The following is an 18,584-nucleotide window of genomic DNA, read 5'->3' as shown; positions in this document are numbered from 1 at the left end:
TCTAAAAAACCATGAAATATGAACTGGAAGCGTCACGACTGAAAACATCAGATTTGTTATGTAAATATCAATGTCTATAAAATTGATTAGAATTGAGTAATTTATACATAATATCAAGTTTACGAAAATGCTATTCTTGCTCACATTGTTGCTAATAGCCTGAAATCAAGCGATAAACTTTGATTTGTCTTGATATCATTCCTTGGAAAGTGGGGTGCCGACAACCGAAATTCATTCATTCATTTATTTAGTCTACATCTATTTAAACAGATAACACTGAATCCACAATTTGACGCCACAATACACGGTTCGAGGCCGCATATCTCGATCCTCGAATACGCCCCACGCTCGCCATGTTTTGCACCTGGTCTGCCCATCTCGCTCGCTGCGCTCCACGCCGTCTTGTACCTGCCGGATCGGAAGCGAACAACATCTTTGCAGGGTTGCTGTCCGGCATTCTTGCAACATGTCCTGCCCATCGTACCCTTCCGGCTTTAACTACCTTCTGGATACTGGGCTCGCTTTAGAGTTGGGCGAGCTAGTGGTTCATTCTTCGCCGCCACACACCGTCTTCTTGCACACCGCCAAAGATGGTCCTAAGCATCCGTCTCTTGAATACTCCGAGTGTTTGCAAGTCCTCCTCGAGCATTGTCCATGTTTCATGTCCGTAGAGGACAACCGGTCTTATTAGCGTCTTGTACATGACACATTTGGTGCTGTGGCGAATCTCTTTTGACCGCAGTTTCTTCTGGAGCCCGTAGTAGGCCCGACCTCCACAGATGATGCGCCTTCGTATTTCACGACTAACATTGCTGTCAGCCGTTAGCAAGGATCCGAGGTAGACGCATTCCTCGACCACCTCGAAGGTATCCCCGTCTATCGTAACACTGCTTCCCAGGCGGGCCCTGTCACGCTCGGTTCCGCCCACAAGCATGTAGTTTGTCTAACTTTTGTTGCTTCACGTTTCAGGCGGGTGTACAGTTCTACCACCTTTGCAAATGTTCGGCCGACAATGTCCATGTCATCCGCGAAACAAATAAATTGACTAGATCTGTTGAAAATCGTACCCCGGCTGTTACACCCGGCTCTCCGCATAACATCTTCTAGCGCAATGTTGAACAACAGGCACGAAAGTCCATCACCTTGTCTTAGTCCCCGGCGCGATTCGAACGAACTAGAGTGTTCACTCGAAATCTTCACACAGTTTTGCACACCATTCATCGTTGCTTTGATCAGTCTGATAAGCTTTCCAGGGAAGCTGTTCTCGTCCATAATTTTCCATAGCTCTACACGGTCTATACTGTCGTATGCCGCCTTGAAATCACCGAACAGATGGTGCGTTGGGACCTCGTATTCACGGCATTTTTGAAGGATCTGCCGTACAGTAAAGATCTGGTCCGTTGTCGAGCGGCCGTCAACGAAGCCGGCTTGATAACTTCCCACGAACTCATTCACTAATGGTGACAGACGATGGAAGATGATCTGGGATATCACTTTGTAGGCGGCATTAAGGATGGTGATCGCTCGAAAGTTCTAACACTCCAGCTTGTCGCCTTTCTTGTAGATGGGGCATATAACCCCTTCCTTCCACTCCTCCGGTAGCTGTTCAGTTTCCCAGATTCTGATTATCAGTTTGTGCAGGCAAGTGGCTTTCTTTTTCAGTTCCATCTTGATGAGCTCAGCTCCGATACCATCCTTACCAGCTGCTTTATTGGTCTTTAGCTGTTGGATGGCATCCTTAACTTCCCTCAAGGTGGGGGCTGGACTGACGTAGTCATCTCCTCCGCTGCCTTGACTTTCACTGCCTGTACTCTCAGCGCCATTCAAATGTTCCTTGTAGTGCTGCTTGCACCTTTCAATCACCACACGTTCGTCCGTCAAGGTGCTCCCATCCTTATTCCGACGCATTTCGGCTCGCGGCATGAAGCCTTTGCGGGATGCGTTGAGCTTCTGATAGAACTTGCGTGTTTCTTGAGAACGGCACAGCTGTTCCATCTCCTCGCACTCCGCTTCTTCCAGGCGGCGTTTCTTCTCCTGAAAAAGGCGGGTCTGCTGTCTCCGCTTCCGTCTATAACGTTCCACGTTCTGCCGGGTACCTTGCTGCAGCGCGACCGCCCGCGCTGTGTCCTTCTCCTCCAGAATCTGTCTGCACTCTTCGTCGAACCATTCGTTCCGTCGACTTCGTCCCATATACCCGACGTTGTTCTCCGCTGCGTCTTTAATGGCTGCTTTGACTGTATTCCAGCAGTCCTCAAAAGTGGCCCCATCGAGCTCACCCTCTTCCGAAATTAGTAACCATTTTGAATAGTGAAAATTAAAGTTTAATTGCGAATATTAAATTCAATGTTGAATAACAAAATAGAGTAAATTTAATTCGTAAATACGTAATACACTGAGCTTCTTCATCGTTTCACTTCGTTTAGGCAAATGACTGAAAAAAAAACCTTCCGTTCTTTGACTTCCGGTTTTCTTACTTACTTATGGATCCTGTACACCTCCGGTGGTGCAAAGGGCCGACTTGAAAGATCTCCATCCTGAGCGATGCCCGGCTATCGCTTTAACCTGTTGCCAGGTTAGATTTCGGTCGACTTCTTTTATTTCTTTATTGAGGCTTCGCCGCCATGAGCCTCTGGGTCTGCCTCTGCTGCGATGTCCCGCTGGGTTCCAGTCTAATGCTTGCTTACAGATTTCGTTTCCGCCCCTACGTAGAGTGTGGCCGACCCAGCCCCACTTCCGATCCCGAATTTCTGTTGTTATCGGCCTCTGGTGACAACGACGATGGAGCTCGTTGTTTGAGATCCAGTTGTGAGGCCACCAGGCCCGAATTATATACCTCAGGCATCTGTTAATGAACACCTGCAGCCGTTGAGTGTTCTCCACTGATACACACCATGTTTCGCTAGCGTATAACAGCACAGATTTCACGTTAGAGTTGAAAATTCGTATTTTGGTGCGTTCACTTATCTGCCTGTTTTTCCAGATATTTCTTAAACTCGCAAAGGCAGCTCTTGCTTTCTTGATCCGTGCGCCTATGTCGATCTTGGTACCGCCGTCTGACGCCATTTGGCTACCAAGATATTGGAAGCTTTCAACATTCTCCACTGGTTGCCCGGCTACTGTGAAACTGGAAGGACCCAGTCAACATTTTGATACGTATTGCAAATGATATAGGTTTCCATATGCCTACAATGAATCATGTATATAATGCACCAAACTGCCATATACCTACTAAAGTGGAGGCCATATACGTACTGAATAATGACTTGCTTGAGTTTTCGTAAGCATTAATACGATCTGGTGAAGAGTAAACATAAAAAAATATAACAAGCCCAGTATCAAACATTAGACCTCTGGATCTAAAGGCCGATACCCTATCATCGGTGCTACTAAGCAACTCTTGAAAAGCAGAACTATTTTGACAATCACAGTGTAGATGAAAGTTTAGTACTAACAAGAGCTTCGATATTACAAATTACGATACATATAACATTTATACGATTTAAGTACGTCGTTGTTACATGTATAAACGTGACTTGAATCGCATATGAAAACTGTATGCAACTATTTCGATAATGTTCATGCATAACAACGATTACGCAGCATTCCAAATGATTCTGCGCACATATTTACGATATTGAAACGTCAACAACAGCAAAGTTTTATTTCACCGTGTTTACCTCCGAAATTGTTTTATTTAGTTGTATTTCAAGTTCTTACACGCAGTTTTGGCATTGAAACGGAACGGTAATCAGCAGCGCAATAGCACTTTATGGATAGATCGGCGCTTAAGCATATCGAAAGCAATGAAGTAAGTAAAAATGAATTAATTTGTCGATAATATTCAGTGGGCGTACAGGCGTACAGGAGTAAGTAGCTATATACGTGAAACGCTCATCAATATACGATTTGTATAACAATGCACGTCCGTATAAACGATATTTCCGATTCAATCCGATCAAACCGATATTGTTTATTTTGATTTATGACTTTCTCGAAATGAATCGTAAATATTCCAAATTCAGGTATTAGATACGATAGTTATAATATTTTGGCCACCTTTATTAGTGCTTATATACGATTTTGATACTAAATAGCATCATATGCGATGAAATTTGTCTTTTCATATACGATCTGTGGTTGGCTGGGGAGTCACCGTGTTTACATCCAACGATTTGGTTTTGTTGACGTTGATGACTAAACCTGCCGAGGAGGAGCGATCGGCAAGGTCGTTGAGCTTACTCTGCATATCAGAGCGCCGTTGCGCGAGTAGTGCAACGTCATCCGCCAATTCGAAGTCGTTTAGGTGCTCCATGGTTATAGGCTGCCATAACAGCCCGCGGTTTGGTTCACGGTCAATCGCATCTACCAGAATCTCATCGATTACGATGAGGAACAGTAACGGTGATAGAATACATCCTTGCCTCACACCAGCTACGACCCGGATAGGGTCGGACAGGACCCCATTGTGCAGCACTCTACACGAAAAGGCCTCGTACTGTGCTTCGATGAGGCCGATGATTTTCTCAGGAACTCCCTTGCGTCTCAGGGCGCCCCACATATTCTCGTGATTGAGACGGTCGAAAGCCTTTTCGTAGTCAATGAATACCAAGTAAAGGGACTCTTGGAATTCGTTGACCTGCTCCAAAATGATGCGGAGCGTGACAATATGGTCCACACAGGATCTTCCGGCACGGAATCCGGCTTGCTGCCGCCGGAGAGTCGCATCGATCTTCTCCTGAATCCGGGCTAGGATAATTTTGCACAGAACTTTGAGAACGGTACACAGCAACATAATGCCTCGCCAGTTATCGCATACAGTCAGGTCACCCTTTTTGGGCACCTTCACTAAGATACCTTGCATCCAGTCGACCGGGAAAGTTGCGGTGTCCCAGATATTACGAAATAAACGATGCAGTAGTTGAGCGGATGTCATGGGGTCAGCTTTGAGCAGGTGGTGATGGTCTGGCTGGCACTTGAAAAAGTTGTTCGAAGTGCTCGAACCAGCGTTTCAGCTGGTCAGTTGGGTCGGTCAATAACTGATCATTCGCGTCTTTCACAGGCATCGTTGCATTCATCTTCGCCCCGCTTAAGCGTCGTGAGATATCGTAGAGGAGGCGAATGTCCCCGGTTGCGGCTGCTCTCTCTCCTTCGTCGGCCAGAGAGTCTGCCCACGCTCGCTTGTCCCGTCGACATGAGCGTTTTACTTCCTTCTCAAGAGCCGCGTATCGTTGACGGGCTAAGACTTTGGCTCCTCTGGTTTTCGATCGCTCTATCGCGGCTTTGGCTTCTCTTCGCTCCTCTATCTTTCTCCAGGTCTCATCGGTGATCCATTGTTTTCTCTGGGTGCGTAGTTCGCCCAGATTGTTCTCGCTGGTGGTGATGAAGGCATTCTTGATGGCGGTCCATTGGTCTTCCACGCTGCCACCTTCCGGAATATCTGCAGCACGCGTCTCCAGTTCTTCAACGAAGGACCGTTTCACCGTGGCATCTTCCAGTCGGCGTGTGTTGAATCGTCGTCCAACTCTTTCCTCCTGCCGACGAATCCGCGCAATGCGCAGGCGTATTTCGCCGATGAGGAGGTGATGATCAGACGCGATATCGGCACTACGTTTATTCCGTACATCAAGAAGGCTCCGTTTCCATTTTCGGCTGATGCAGATGTGGTCGATTTGATTTTCTGTAAAGCTGTCACGGGAGACCCACGTGACCTTGTGAACCGGTCGATGACCCCCGAAGCGACCCCCGATCACTGTGTCGTTTTCACCTCAAAATTCTACGAACAGCTCTCCGTTTTCGCTCATTTCTCCGAGACCATGGCGTCCCATAATGTGCTCATGGTTCGAGTTGTCGGATCCGATCTTCGCATTGAAGTCGCCCAAACAGATCTTGATATCACCCTTCGGAATTCTATCTACGACGGCATTGAGTTGACTGTAGAAGTTCTTTTTGTCTTACAGATCGGCAGCATCGGTTGGCGCATAACATTGGATTATAGTAAGGTTTACTATGGGCCCTCCTTAGCCGTGCGGTAAGACGCGCGGCTACAAAGCAAGACCATGCTGAGGGTGGCTGGGTTCGATTCCCGGTGCCGGTCTAGGCAATTTTCGGATTGGAAATTGTCTCGATTTCCTTGGGCATAAAAGTATCATCGTGCTAGCCTCATGATATACGAATGCAAAAATGGTAACCTGGCTTAGAAACCTCGCAGTTAATAACTGTGGAAGTGCTTAATGAACACTAAGCTGCGAGGCGGCTCTGTCCCAGTGTGGGGATGTAATGCCAATAAGAAGAAGAAGAATAGTAAGGTTTCGGACCCGTGTTCTAAATCTGGCAACGATTATCCTTTCACTTATAGGTTCCCACTTCATAAGCGCAGAGTGTGCCTGAGCGCTTAGTAGGAAGCCAACTCCGCGATGCCGGGGAGCGTGTTCACCTCGTAAACCAGAGTATAGCAGAACTTGTCCCGACGGCGTTCTGTGTTCTCCAAAGTTTGGCCAACGGACTTCACTCAGTCCCAGGATCTCTTCCGGTTTTCACTTGATTGAAAAATGTTTTCTTTGCCAAACGAAACATAGGCTTCTGTTTGGATCGATAGTCGGCACAAAAAGAACGTTCTTATTAAATTGGATCAAAAAACACTTTTTATTTTTTTTTATGGGGTGCTCTCTTGTTCCGTTCTGTTTGATGCCCTGATGCTCTGGGCAAAATTTTAGCCAAATCGATCAACTACTTAGTTAGAAGTTTATATGGAAAAACAATTAAAAAAGCTATGATAATCATTCAGTTATTGTATAATTAAATACATAATGTTATGCTGAAAGTTGCGGGAAGATTCGAGTTCAAGCGGCAAAGTTATTAATATTTTACTAAAGTGCTGTTTGCGTGAATTAATTACTTTTCTAGTGTACAAGGAACGAAATTTGCTCAAACTATACTTCAGTAAAACCAAACTGACAATCTACAAAACGCTCATTAGACCGGTAGTCCTCTACGGACACGAGACCTGGACGATGCTCGTGGAGGACCAACGCGCACTTGGAGTTTTCGAAAGGAAAGTGCTGCGTACCATCTATGGTGGGGTGCAGATGGCGGACGGTACGTGGAGGAGGCGAATGAACCACGAGTTGCATCAGCTGTTGGGAGAACCATCCATCGTTCACACCACGAAAATCGGAAGATTGCGGTGGGCCGGGCACGTAGCCAGAATGTCGGACAGAAACCCGGTGAAAATGATTCTCGACAACGATCCGACGGGCACAAGAAGGCGAGGTGCGCAGCGGGCAAGGCGGATCGATCAGGTGGAAGATGACTTGCGGACCCTCCGTAGACTGCGTGGTTGGCGACATGTAGCCATGGACCGAGCCGAATGGAGAAGACTCTTATATACCGCACAGGCCACTTCGGCCTTAGTCTGAATAAATAATAAATAATACTTGAGTAAAATGCAGTAATAACGTTGCCGGGTGAACTCTAATCTTCTCGCGGTTTTCACCATAACATTCTGTATCAAATTGTACAAGAATTGAATGAATATCATATCATAGTTCCTCATCGTAAATAGTGTATTTCAACTGCAAATTACTTTTTTTTCGATGTTCCTGCATATATTTTTTTTCCAAATAAACTGCCAACGAGTTGCACTGCCCAAATGTTGACCGATTTGACTAGAATTTTGCTCGGGAGAAAAATCCTCATTAACTTCCGTATTGGTTTCCTCCTCTACTGATTGAAATTCCTCACGTTCACTGAATTCATCCAACCAATTCATCCTTGTACCTTTTGGATTATTTTATAAAATTCAATCAAAAATCCTTTGATTAATTATCCATTTTATTAAATTTCCTATTACCGACCTGTAGTATTGAAATTCGCTTTCAACATGCGACTAAATTTCCATTCGACTAAATGACCTTTCGACTTAATGTCCATTTGACCAATGTCCTTTCGGCCAAATGTAATTCAACTAAACGTCATTCGATGAAATGGCATTTGATGAACTGTCGTTCAACGAAATGTCGTTCGACGAACTGTCTCAAAGCTTGCAAAACCACATGACACGATATCTCCGAATAATCTATATGACCATGCATATTGTAGAATCCTTGCAGCTCACCCGCGGAATGCCTGTTGCCGGGACGAGGGCAGTGTCCACTATGCTGCAGTTGTTGGTGTTGTTCAAAACGTATACCACCAACGCTGTAGTTTCGACAGAATCTGTTCAGCTGCTAATTATATCTCGCCAATACAAACCGGGAAGCAGGGATTGAAGTTATCATTTCATTATCATTTGGGATTCAGCCAAGAAGACATTCTAGATGCTGAACTCAAAAATGTGTTGTGTGGTGGAGTCCTAGCATTATGTTACAACTTTGTCTAACAGTGCATTGCCCTATGTCTGACATTTACAGCGTTAAAAGCTTGCAACAGGTTGCATTCGACGCGGAATCCTTCCTAAATTTGCATTTTGCTATTGAAAATTGGCCCAATCGGCCATTGCATTTCGGAGTTGTTAGAAAAACATTATTTTTTTTCCCCATTTTTCCCCCCTTGGAATTTTTTTTTTTTAAATCGAGTTTTTTTTTTTCTGAAGCTGTTGCAATGCATTCAAATGAACGAAATTGAATGTGAATTGATGGAAATAGCTGAATCTATCTCCCTAAAGTCCATTTTTGACCTCTCTTATGTGATTTTCTTGTTACTCTTATGTGTTTTCTTGTTTTATAATACACGAGAAAGACACCATCACCGCTAGGTGGATTATTCTGTTTTTTTTTTTAATTCATGTAGACAAAAGTCAGATGAATACAGTCGCAAAAAAATAACATTATAGACCTGGAATGGGAACCTGGGTTGCTGCCCAAATACATTTTCTACCTCTTTTTAAGGACATAGTTGGAAGAGTACCACGATGGCAGTCAATATGGCACCGGACCTTCCACGGGTCAACCCCACACCTCCCGCACTCCTCTCCCTCCAAAATTCGAATGCATCGAACAAAAGTATAATATTCAAATTACTAACCTGTTCACAGCATATTTATTCACTTCCCGTGTTTCATGTCACATGTTTCTTCAAAAAGTCCTATGAATTTCGGCTTGAATTTTATCGTAAATCAGCAGTTTCGTGCCAATTTAATAGCCGTTTGCGATTCGGTGGGCTTATCACTGCACTTCACTTCTTCTCAAAGGGCATCGAAAAATCAAGTTTTTACTCACTTCGCACATGGGCTGCCCGAAATGTTGATAGAATGCAAATTAAACATCACTTTTTGAAATCAGTCACTCGTTTGAACCGAAAACTTAATATAAACTGCTATTTTTGCCCGAAAAAACGATTAAAAACTGACCGCGGAGCGAAAGTAAACACCGGCAGCGGCAGCAGCAAACTAATACATAGGGTGGTTCAAAAAATGATTTTGCTCCGCCGCGCTCAGTCGATTATGATTCATTAATTTGGGTGTCATCCGATGGTTTGGGTTGGTTTGAATAGAGGCTTACCGTGCACAGGTCGTTTCAGGTTTGTATGACAGTTGATATGGCGAGGTTGAATTTTACATTATTTTGATTGTGGCACTCCGTCATTGTGCGCTGGCGAGGGGGGAGACCATATGACTGGATGAAGTATTCAAGAGCTTTAATTCCATAGACAATGGACATTGAATGGTCGTTTCAATGGTTGGGAGTCGATTTTAATCGAGGTTGCGAATCTTTAGCATGATAATTAGGATTATTTTTTGCGTTACATAATCAATGGATCTTTCCTGCGGTGCGGTTTTCGTTCAGTGAAGTCTCCGGAATGTTATTTTAAGCTATGTTGGTTTTCTTTTCGCCAGCGTTTGGAGGAGAGGCGCTGTAGCCAGTGTAATGAAAGGTTTAGTTTCTCATACTAGTTTTCATACAAACTTGAGTCGGCTAGTGTTCTTCACCCGTAACGCTGGGTAGACAGCTTTACGTGGTGTGTTACGGGGTAAGATCTACCACGGTTACATTGCCAGCTACAGGCAAATCCTGACCCAACGAATACCTTCCTTATTATCCAACTCCGTGGTACTTATGAGGGTGTCGCTAAGTCGGTGGCCTCTCGTTAAGTAAGCATCACATCAACACTTCCTTCCTCTCCCTAGTTACGGTGAAGATGGGCGTGGCCAGGAGTAGTAATCCTCATGCTTTTGTTATTTTTGTTAAAGACTGGAATCAAGGACCACTCCACTCCATGATTTCTGATAGCATTCTAGATAAGGATCTCAAAAGTAAAACATGAGTATCACTAGTTTCCAATCTACGAATTACACCGTAACAATGCTAATGCTAATGCTAATGCTAAAACTTGAGTCGGCTAGTGTTCAACCAGTTTTTGTTCAAATCGGTTTTTGGAGGACACTCGGAGAGTGCGATGGAATCGAGTGAGCGTGGTGGAGCTGGGTAGTTTTTTGAACCACCCTACTAATATTCTTTGTTTTTTATAAATACGACACCAATACTACTACAGTATATTGTACCAATTTACCAATTTATTGTACTTTCAAAACTTTGTTTTGGTACTCAACCCACCTTCACCTTAATAGACAATCATACACTATACAAATAAATTTCGTAATTTTCAAACAAGGCTCTTCAATACAATTTGGCTTGGCGTTGAAGAGCACGATCACGTTCCGTTTCACATCGCATGGATGGGGCTCATAAATCGTCCATCGGCTAGGTAGTAAGGTAATTTGTCCTACAGTTACTTCATTCATATTGCATTCAATTAATTCCTCTGCAATTGCATCGGGTGGATTTTGAAACGTGTCATATGCAAGGATAATCCTTTGGGATAGAACACATAAAGATATTCATTTATCTCATTATGCGTCACAAGTAGTCTGTATACAGATTGCCAATAGTTATAAATTAGGTTAAGTTTAGTTCAAGTTGAAAACATTGTAATTCCTACATGGTTCTATTCAACCAGAGGAAAAATCCCAACCGCCAGATGCAATTGAAATGTATTAATAATAACTAAAAATGGAACATAGCAAATAAGGATGATAGTGTTAAGAAAACACGGAACACAGTCTAAGAGATGAATGCATGTATTGAGTAATTAACTAATAAAATTAGTAAAAAAAAATCTGAAGCTGGTTAATTTTTTTCTGCACGAATTTTACGTTTATTCACTGAGGCTTGCTGATAAAAATTTATAAAGATAAGAGTGGCGCAAAGACAAATTAGGATAACCAATATTGGTGTTTTCACCGCAGCACAACGGTCGCCGAGAGGGAAAAAGTGAAACGAATGACGTGTTTGTGGCCGCAAAAATGCAGCCCGGTGGCATCCCTATCTCACACAATAGGTTTGTTTTGCAGCCAACATTGCGCGACCGTATCCCTCTGACAGTTCTGTATCCTAAGGTGAATCAAATGTGATATTTGTAAACAAAACACATACTATCATGAATTTTACACTGAGATGTTGGCTGCAAAAACATGGCGTCATGCCACCCACCTGCAAAAATGCAACTCGCGTTTTGCATGTCTCAAGCCGAGAGATTAGAAAGATGAGGAAGTTCCACAACCGTCAAACACTAGAAAAAAAAAGTTAAATAATGGTAACTGCGTGTTTTTCTGAGAAGAGGTTAACCAAAGCTCTGATTAATCCACCCAGCGGTGTAGTACGTCTTTCCTGGATATAGGAACCAGCCAAGGTGGGAGAGTTCACATTTCAGCACTCCAAAATACATTCACAGCCATGAATTGAAACATGGGAAGGAACAAAAGGGACAATAATACAACAAAATGCACAGAGGTTGCTATGCTCAATTATGCAAATTGAGCGCTCAATTGGTTGAATGACGATTCACACTTGGGCTTTGAAATTGAGCTTGTTAAACGGATTCAAAACGATCCGATCGTGGAGGCCTCAGCAGTTGCATTGTTTTGTCTGATACACATCGGTTAGAAACATTGTTGGTCAATCAACGGAGTTTAGAATTTTGCCAGATTTTGATTAGTGGTACAGTAGATGCATAAGTGTTAGATTGATAATGACGCTTGAAATCTTGATCAACATGTTTTGTTGAATATCGTACTTTACGTGTAAGATTTACATGTTGTTTATCACAGTAACCCAATGTTCATACTTCAGAGCAACAAGCCAAAACAATCAAGTTGACATTCAAAGTACCTATTCAACCCTTATTACGCAAAATTCGGATAACAAAGTTGATTCAAAAGTTTAAGATTGCTAATGTGACTAACCTCTAGATTAGCTCGACCTGGCAGCTAAAGTAGCGGTGTGTGAAACCGATGTTGATGATGAAACGAAATATGCACTATAACATGATGCCCAATTGAAGCTTGTTGAAGCATAATTTGGCAAAATAATTTAAATGACTACAGCGCCATTAGCATTCTAGTACTTATGCTTCTACTGGTACTGGCTAAAATTTATTGATTTCACAATAATATAGTAGGGGAACAGACGGCTTTGGCAAGTTTTGTTCTATTATTGGCAGGGGGGTTTTTGTCGACCGAATCTTATGAAATTTGGTCACAATATTCTTTGATATGCAAAGAATGTTGAGGCCAAATTTGAAAAAAATCAGTCATAAAAAACCCCCCTGCCAATAATACAACAAAACCTGCCAAAGCCGTCATTCCCCCTAAGTAAAACCTGATTTGAAAATTTTTCGTCGCATTCCACCGAATATCTTAAGTTTTGACAAGCAATTCAGCTTATTTCTTAAGGGTTTAAATGTTCGTAAACATGTATAAATAATAGTAATATGGTATTATTAGTCGAAAAACATCTTATTCTACCAATTTCAAACAATATATACATATTTCAACTATTTTTTAATCGAATTTTTCCGTTGTGCCATTATGGGCACATTTAAACGCATTGCATCCCATAGTGGAGGTAGTCCAATGTTTACATCTGACAGCCAAGAAATAAATCAACAACACGTAAAGTTTTCTCGTATTTTCGGCGTAATCAAAGGTAAAAACAATGGTTTATTGCAAAGTATGCATAATTATTGCTTTCTATTTCACTAGACAATGGATGCGTATGCAAAAACTGCACCTAAATATGATGAAACAGCTATCTCCCGCTGTATGGAGCTGGACACCTCCGAACAGAAAACTTTGTATGCGGCGTGCAAAACATACGGTATCCCTCAGTCTACCGTTCGCTACCGGTTCAGTGTGAAATGAATCAAAAAGGTTCGGGAAGGGCCGCTAACTGTCTTCAGCATGAAAGATGAGCAGAAAATGATGCAGTACCTGATTGCGATGGAGAAGAAAGGGTTCTCGGTTGTGAAAAAACTTCTCCTGTATAGGGGAAAAGCTTCTGTGAACAAAGCTCCTTACCGAATCTGTTCACGGACAATGCTCCAGGAAAGTTTTTGTCTACGAAATAATTTAAACTATTCATTCATTATTATCGGTCGTAGGCCGAAAATGGCTAAAGGGATTTCTTCGTCGACATCTCGAGATCACCTTCCGTGCTCCAGAAACTGTTTCTTCCACCAGCGCAAAAGGCTGACTGAAAGAGGCTGACATTCGTGGATGGTTTACAAACTTAATATCCTACTTGGAGGACAACAACTTCATGGCAGCAGCACTGGATCCTACTCGAGTCTACAACGGCGATGAAACGTCGTTCTTCCTACATCCGCAAACGAAAGCCGTACTTGCAAGTCGTGGGAGCAAGAACGTGTACGAGTGTGAACATGCTGACGGTCACACGAACATAACTGTAATGTTTACATTTGGGGCGGATGGATCAGTTGTGCCTCCCAGTGTCGTTCTTCCCATGCAGCGCTTGTCTGGAGCGATCCTGCAGCATTTTCCGGGAGATTGAGGCGTAGGAAAGAGTGAAAAAGGATGGGTGGATAGAATCAACTTTATGTTGTACATCCGGAACGTATTCTACCCGCATCTCCAGAAGTAAAAGGTTTGATTTCCGGTGCTGTATTATGTTGACGGCCATTCATCTCATACTGCTGCGGAGGTGGCTGATCTATGTTTGAACTTAGGGATCGTTTCGGTTGCGTTGTATCCAAATACCACTCGAATTATGCAGCCGGCCGATGTTGTCATATTTAAACCACTCAAAAGTGCCTGGAAACGAGCTGTATGTGAATGGCGAATGGAAAACGAAGGAGAGAATCTTTCAGTGAAACACTTTCCGACCGTACTGAAAGTTGCGATGGACAAAGGAATAACAAGGGCTAGTATCACGAACGGATTCAGAGTTTGTGTTTTGTTTCCTTTTGGCGCCAATAATGTAGACTACGGAAAATGCATTGCCAGGTCAGCAGCACAGAACGGAGATAATTTTGCAGTAGATGATAAAGTGGCGAACGATCCTGTAGTACCTGAGATGTTGCCTGAACTGAACGTGCAGACTGACGAACACGGTGTGATCCTGGATGATTCAGTAATCATTCATATAGCTACGATTCAAGTTGCAATTGATTGTATTGGCAGGGAGCGCATTAATGCATTCGGTGGTAATTTAGTTGAATCTCAGGAAGAAGCTATCATTCGACAGCTTTACGATATGCTGCTGATGCCATTCGATTCACAAAATGCTGAAGCAAACTACGAAACCCAGGAAATATCGTTCTCGTTGAATTCCACTCCTGAAGATAACTCGGCATTTGATGAAGGGAAGGGAGAAGATTTTGCTGATCTGGATAAGAGTGACCAAACGCGTCACAGCGTTTTGCAAGAACGAAATGGAAATGAACTACCAGGTCGTAAAATGAGCATATCCGAATTGCTTCAAACGCCGCCTACCCCTCGCAGGGCCAGCAACCATAGAAATTACAAGAGAAAATACCACCCGGTATTGACTGCATCAGAGCGGCTTGATGAACTTCGGCGTCTTGAGGAAGAGAAGGAAAATTAAGTAGCAAGGAAGAAAGCCAGAGCAGAGGAAAGAGAACAAACGAAGATCAGAAATGCACAACTAATCTATCAGATTTAGAATTCTTCAGTAATCTATCAAATTTAGAATTCTGATAGTTTACCTGCAGTGAGCGATGTGATAAATAATTTTGGATCAGTTAAAATTGGAACAACTTTGACGTTTTTCCGTTTATCTGGAAAGTATGCCAATTGAAAACATTTGTTAAATAAATTAACCAAAAAGGATAAAGAGCTCTCAGGAAGTTTTTTGATAAGTATGTATAAAATACCATCATCACCCGGGGCTTTCATATTTTTAAATTTTCTAGTAATAGACAGGCCTGGTAGCGGGTCATTTTTTAGTGACTTGGTCACTATTTTGAGTCTACTCACTAAAAAGCAAGCTAAAAAGTCACTATTTGCATCCAAAAGTCACTAAAGTCACTATTTTTGCATTGCATGTTGTAAAAAAGTTCAAAATAAAAATCATTTGTACCTAGGTATTATGATCAACCAAATCAAATGTGTTAACGGGTTTGGTGGTCATGGTATGGCTACCACTTCTGCTTCTTACGCAAAAGGTCGTGGGTCCAATCCCAGGCCCTTCCTATTTCTATCTTCTACGTTACATCTTGACTAGTTATGGCGGTTCGATATCTGAGCGACAAAGTTCGTTTCTGGCGTCCAATTTACATATACCACCTTTCCATCACTACCACATTAGCAATAACCCGTTAACCAAGACGAACCTATGCTATGAAAACCTATAGATTTCAATTAACATCCGCATGAAATCGTGGCGAGTCCAGAGGCGTTCTCGGCTTACAGTGTGCGAGTGACTGCATCATCAATTCCTTCCCATCCTCGATAGACCGTGAGGACGTGACCAGCGCCGTTATCGACCATTTAAAATACAAAAGCTCTCGGACTGCGTACATTGAGGTTGGAGAGCAAATCCCATGCTTCCATCCATTGGTTCCCTGTGCAATTACGATTGTTCTGGTCAATCACGGAACTACAAAGTGCACGGTCATCTTACCCATGATCAATCAAAACAAATGTGGATCTGGTAGCAATATATTGAATTAGGGAAATATGCATCCAAAAAGTTCCAAGTGTGTTGTGGAAATCGTGAGGTTATTTCCGATTCATGTCAACTATGATCATTTTTTCACGAATTTTGTTAAAATGCGAAATGCGAACCTCAAGTAAAGAGTTTTGGTACCAGAACCACGTAGTCTGCGTAGAATAATGAGCAATGAGGGCGTCGATGTTAAATAGTTCTTAAATCCGTTTATGATTGTTAAATCCGCCTTGCGACACTTCGAGATAATTGTCAAAAAAAATTGTGGGAGTGATTCTATTTATTAACAATTAAGAAAAGATAGTCAAAAAACTAGTGTGGAGGTGAATGAATTGGTCGGAGTTCTCAAATCTAAAACAAAACCAAAAAGCTAATTAGATTTAAAAGATTTTTCAACTCGAGATTTTTTGGCCACATATTTTTAATTAACTTTAATACTAAAGTCTGCCATTTAGAAATTAAAGAGTTTTTGGTTTGGTTTTATTGGATTTTCAAAATTTCCCTCAGAATTTCATTTGAATTTGTTATTAAACCGTAGTTCAATAACAGGTAAAATCGTATTTTAAAAATTTCTTCATTATTTTAATTACTTTGTATTTTTTCAAACAAATGATCATACCAATTATTTATAAGCTTTGTGAGTCCAAATAGCCTAGGAATCTGAAAGATAAATTTATATAATTCTTTAGCTGTAACTTCGAGTTCATATTAAACAACAAATGTTGTTGTAATCATCCACATAATTTTGTGATACTCATGAATCGCGGACGCTGGCCTACTGCTTTCATCCTCTCCCTTCTTACGATGAAGATGGGCGTGGCCAGTAGCAGTAATTATCATGCTTTTGTTGTTTTTGCCTTTTCTTGATTTCTGATAGCATTCTACTTAAGGATTTCAAAAATGACACACTAGTTTGCAATCTACGAATTATACCGTAACAATGCTAATGCAACTTGTAGTTCTATACTCGATTCAAAACAACATACAAAAGTCACTATTTGGTCACTTTTTCTGCAATTGAAAAGTCACTATTTGGTCACTTTTTTGTCATCGTTGGTCACTAAAGTCACTATTTTGAACGGCATTCATCGCTACCAGCCCTGAATAGATCTTACTTCATCCAAATTAGTTCCCAACGAAAGGTCAAAAACATTCTCTTGATCGAGAATGTCTTCGAAGCTCCGTGTGACCTGATCCTCAATTGGACTAGTGAGACCTAGACTAAAATTATGGGCACTCTCGAACTGCTGAGAAAGTTTTTGAGCCTTTTCGCCATTTGTTAATAAAATTTTATTTCCCTCTTTAAGCGCTGGAATTGGCTTTTGAGGTTTTTTAAAAAGAATTTTCGTTAATTTCCAAAAGAATTTCGAACTGGGATCCAATATCGAGACATTATTCTCAAAGTTGGTATTTCTCAGAATAGCGAAACGTTTTTTAAATTTCATTTTGCATATCTCGCCAAATAACTTTCAACGCGGGATCGCGAGTTCTTTGGTATTGCCTTCGCCTCACATTTTTAAGACGGATCAGTAGCTGAAGATCGTCGTCAATAATAATGGAGTTGAATTTAATTTCACATTTAGGAATTGCAATGCTCGCTTAACTTTTCAAAAGGACCTAAGTAACATTTTTTTCATGAATTGATTTGAATACTGCAATCAATAGCTTTCGTGTGATTCTGTAGGAGATAGGAGAAGAAATAATGTCAACGTTAGATTTAGAAGGAATATCTGAAGTCTCCAGCTTCCTTCTATTTTTTCCATGCTTGGGCAGGAAGGTCTTGAAACCTTGTTTCTTTGAAGGAAGTGGAGAATTCAGAGACTCCCCTTCCTCTTGTTTTTATTAATGCTCATAGCTGAGCGTGGAGACGTGATCTTCTAAGAAGTTTTTTCCCAGAACGGTGTCCCTGCAGGATTACCACCGCTTGTCGGAATTTACTTCCGCAAACGGGTCCAACGTAAAACGAAGGCACGGGTCCTTGCAAAGATCGTAACGGGATCAGTGGGTACAAATAGCGCTGAGAAGCACTGTTGAAATTAAAATAGCTTCGGGTAGTATTAAAAACTTCCTTCCGCAAAGAGAGAAAAGAACCGCACAGTACGAAAGCACGATGCGGTCTGATAGTTCTCCATCATTTCATGTTTAGTTCAGTTATATTCTGAAACGTATTGAAGCCTTCTACCATATGACATAAAAAATGCATGTACGTTGATTTATTTATACATTATTAGAATCAAATCTGAAATGTGATGACTAATTGCGCCACTATCGGTGCATTTACCCTACAAGTTTGATAAATTTATTATCATGGCTTGTTATGATTCTGAACAGTTTTTGCCTCTCTTTTATCGTTGTTCGTTATCTATTGAGAGCGATTTCTGCAAACCCTGTTTAAAAGTATAGAATTGCTAATGTCGAGACCAAGTTTACTTGGACCTAGCCAAAGTACCGGCTCTATAAGTGTCAAACCGAAGTGGGTGATAAAAATAAACATGCACTACAACACAATGTGTAATACACGGCGATTTCAAGCTTGTTGAAGCATATTTAAGCAAAATACTTGAAATAGCTACAGCGCCACTAGCGTTCTAGTACTTATACTTC

The 18,584-nt window shown here is 41.9% G+C and overlaps 1 protein-coding gene and 1 pseudogene across 1 annotated transcript in view; both read left to right on the top strand.

Moving 5' to 3' along the window:
- The window catches only part of LOC134212404 (protein yellow-like), an 87,956-nt gene that overhangs the window by 3,994 nt on the left and 65,378 nt on the right, over positions 1-18,584 (top strand). The window lies entirely within an intron of this gene.
- LOC134216130 (uncharacterized) lies at positions 13,040-14,975 on the top strand (annotated as a pseudogene).

This window comes from Armigeres subalbatus, chromosome 2 (assembly GCF_024139115.2).
Source record: "Armigeres subalbatus isolate Guangzhou_Male chromosome 2, GZ_Asu_2, whole genome shotgun sequence".
Taxonomy (NCBI): domain Eukaryota; kingdom Metazoa; phylum Arthropoda; class Insecta; order Diptera; family Culicidae; genus Armigeres; species Armigeres subalbatus.
The sequence above is the reverse complement of the archived record's forward strand: the minus strand, read 5'-3'. Positions and strand labels throughout refer to the sequence as shown.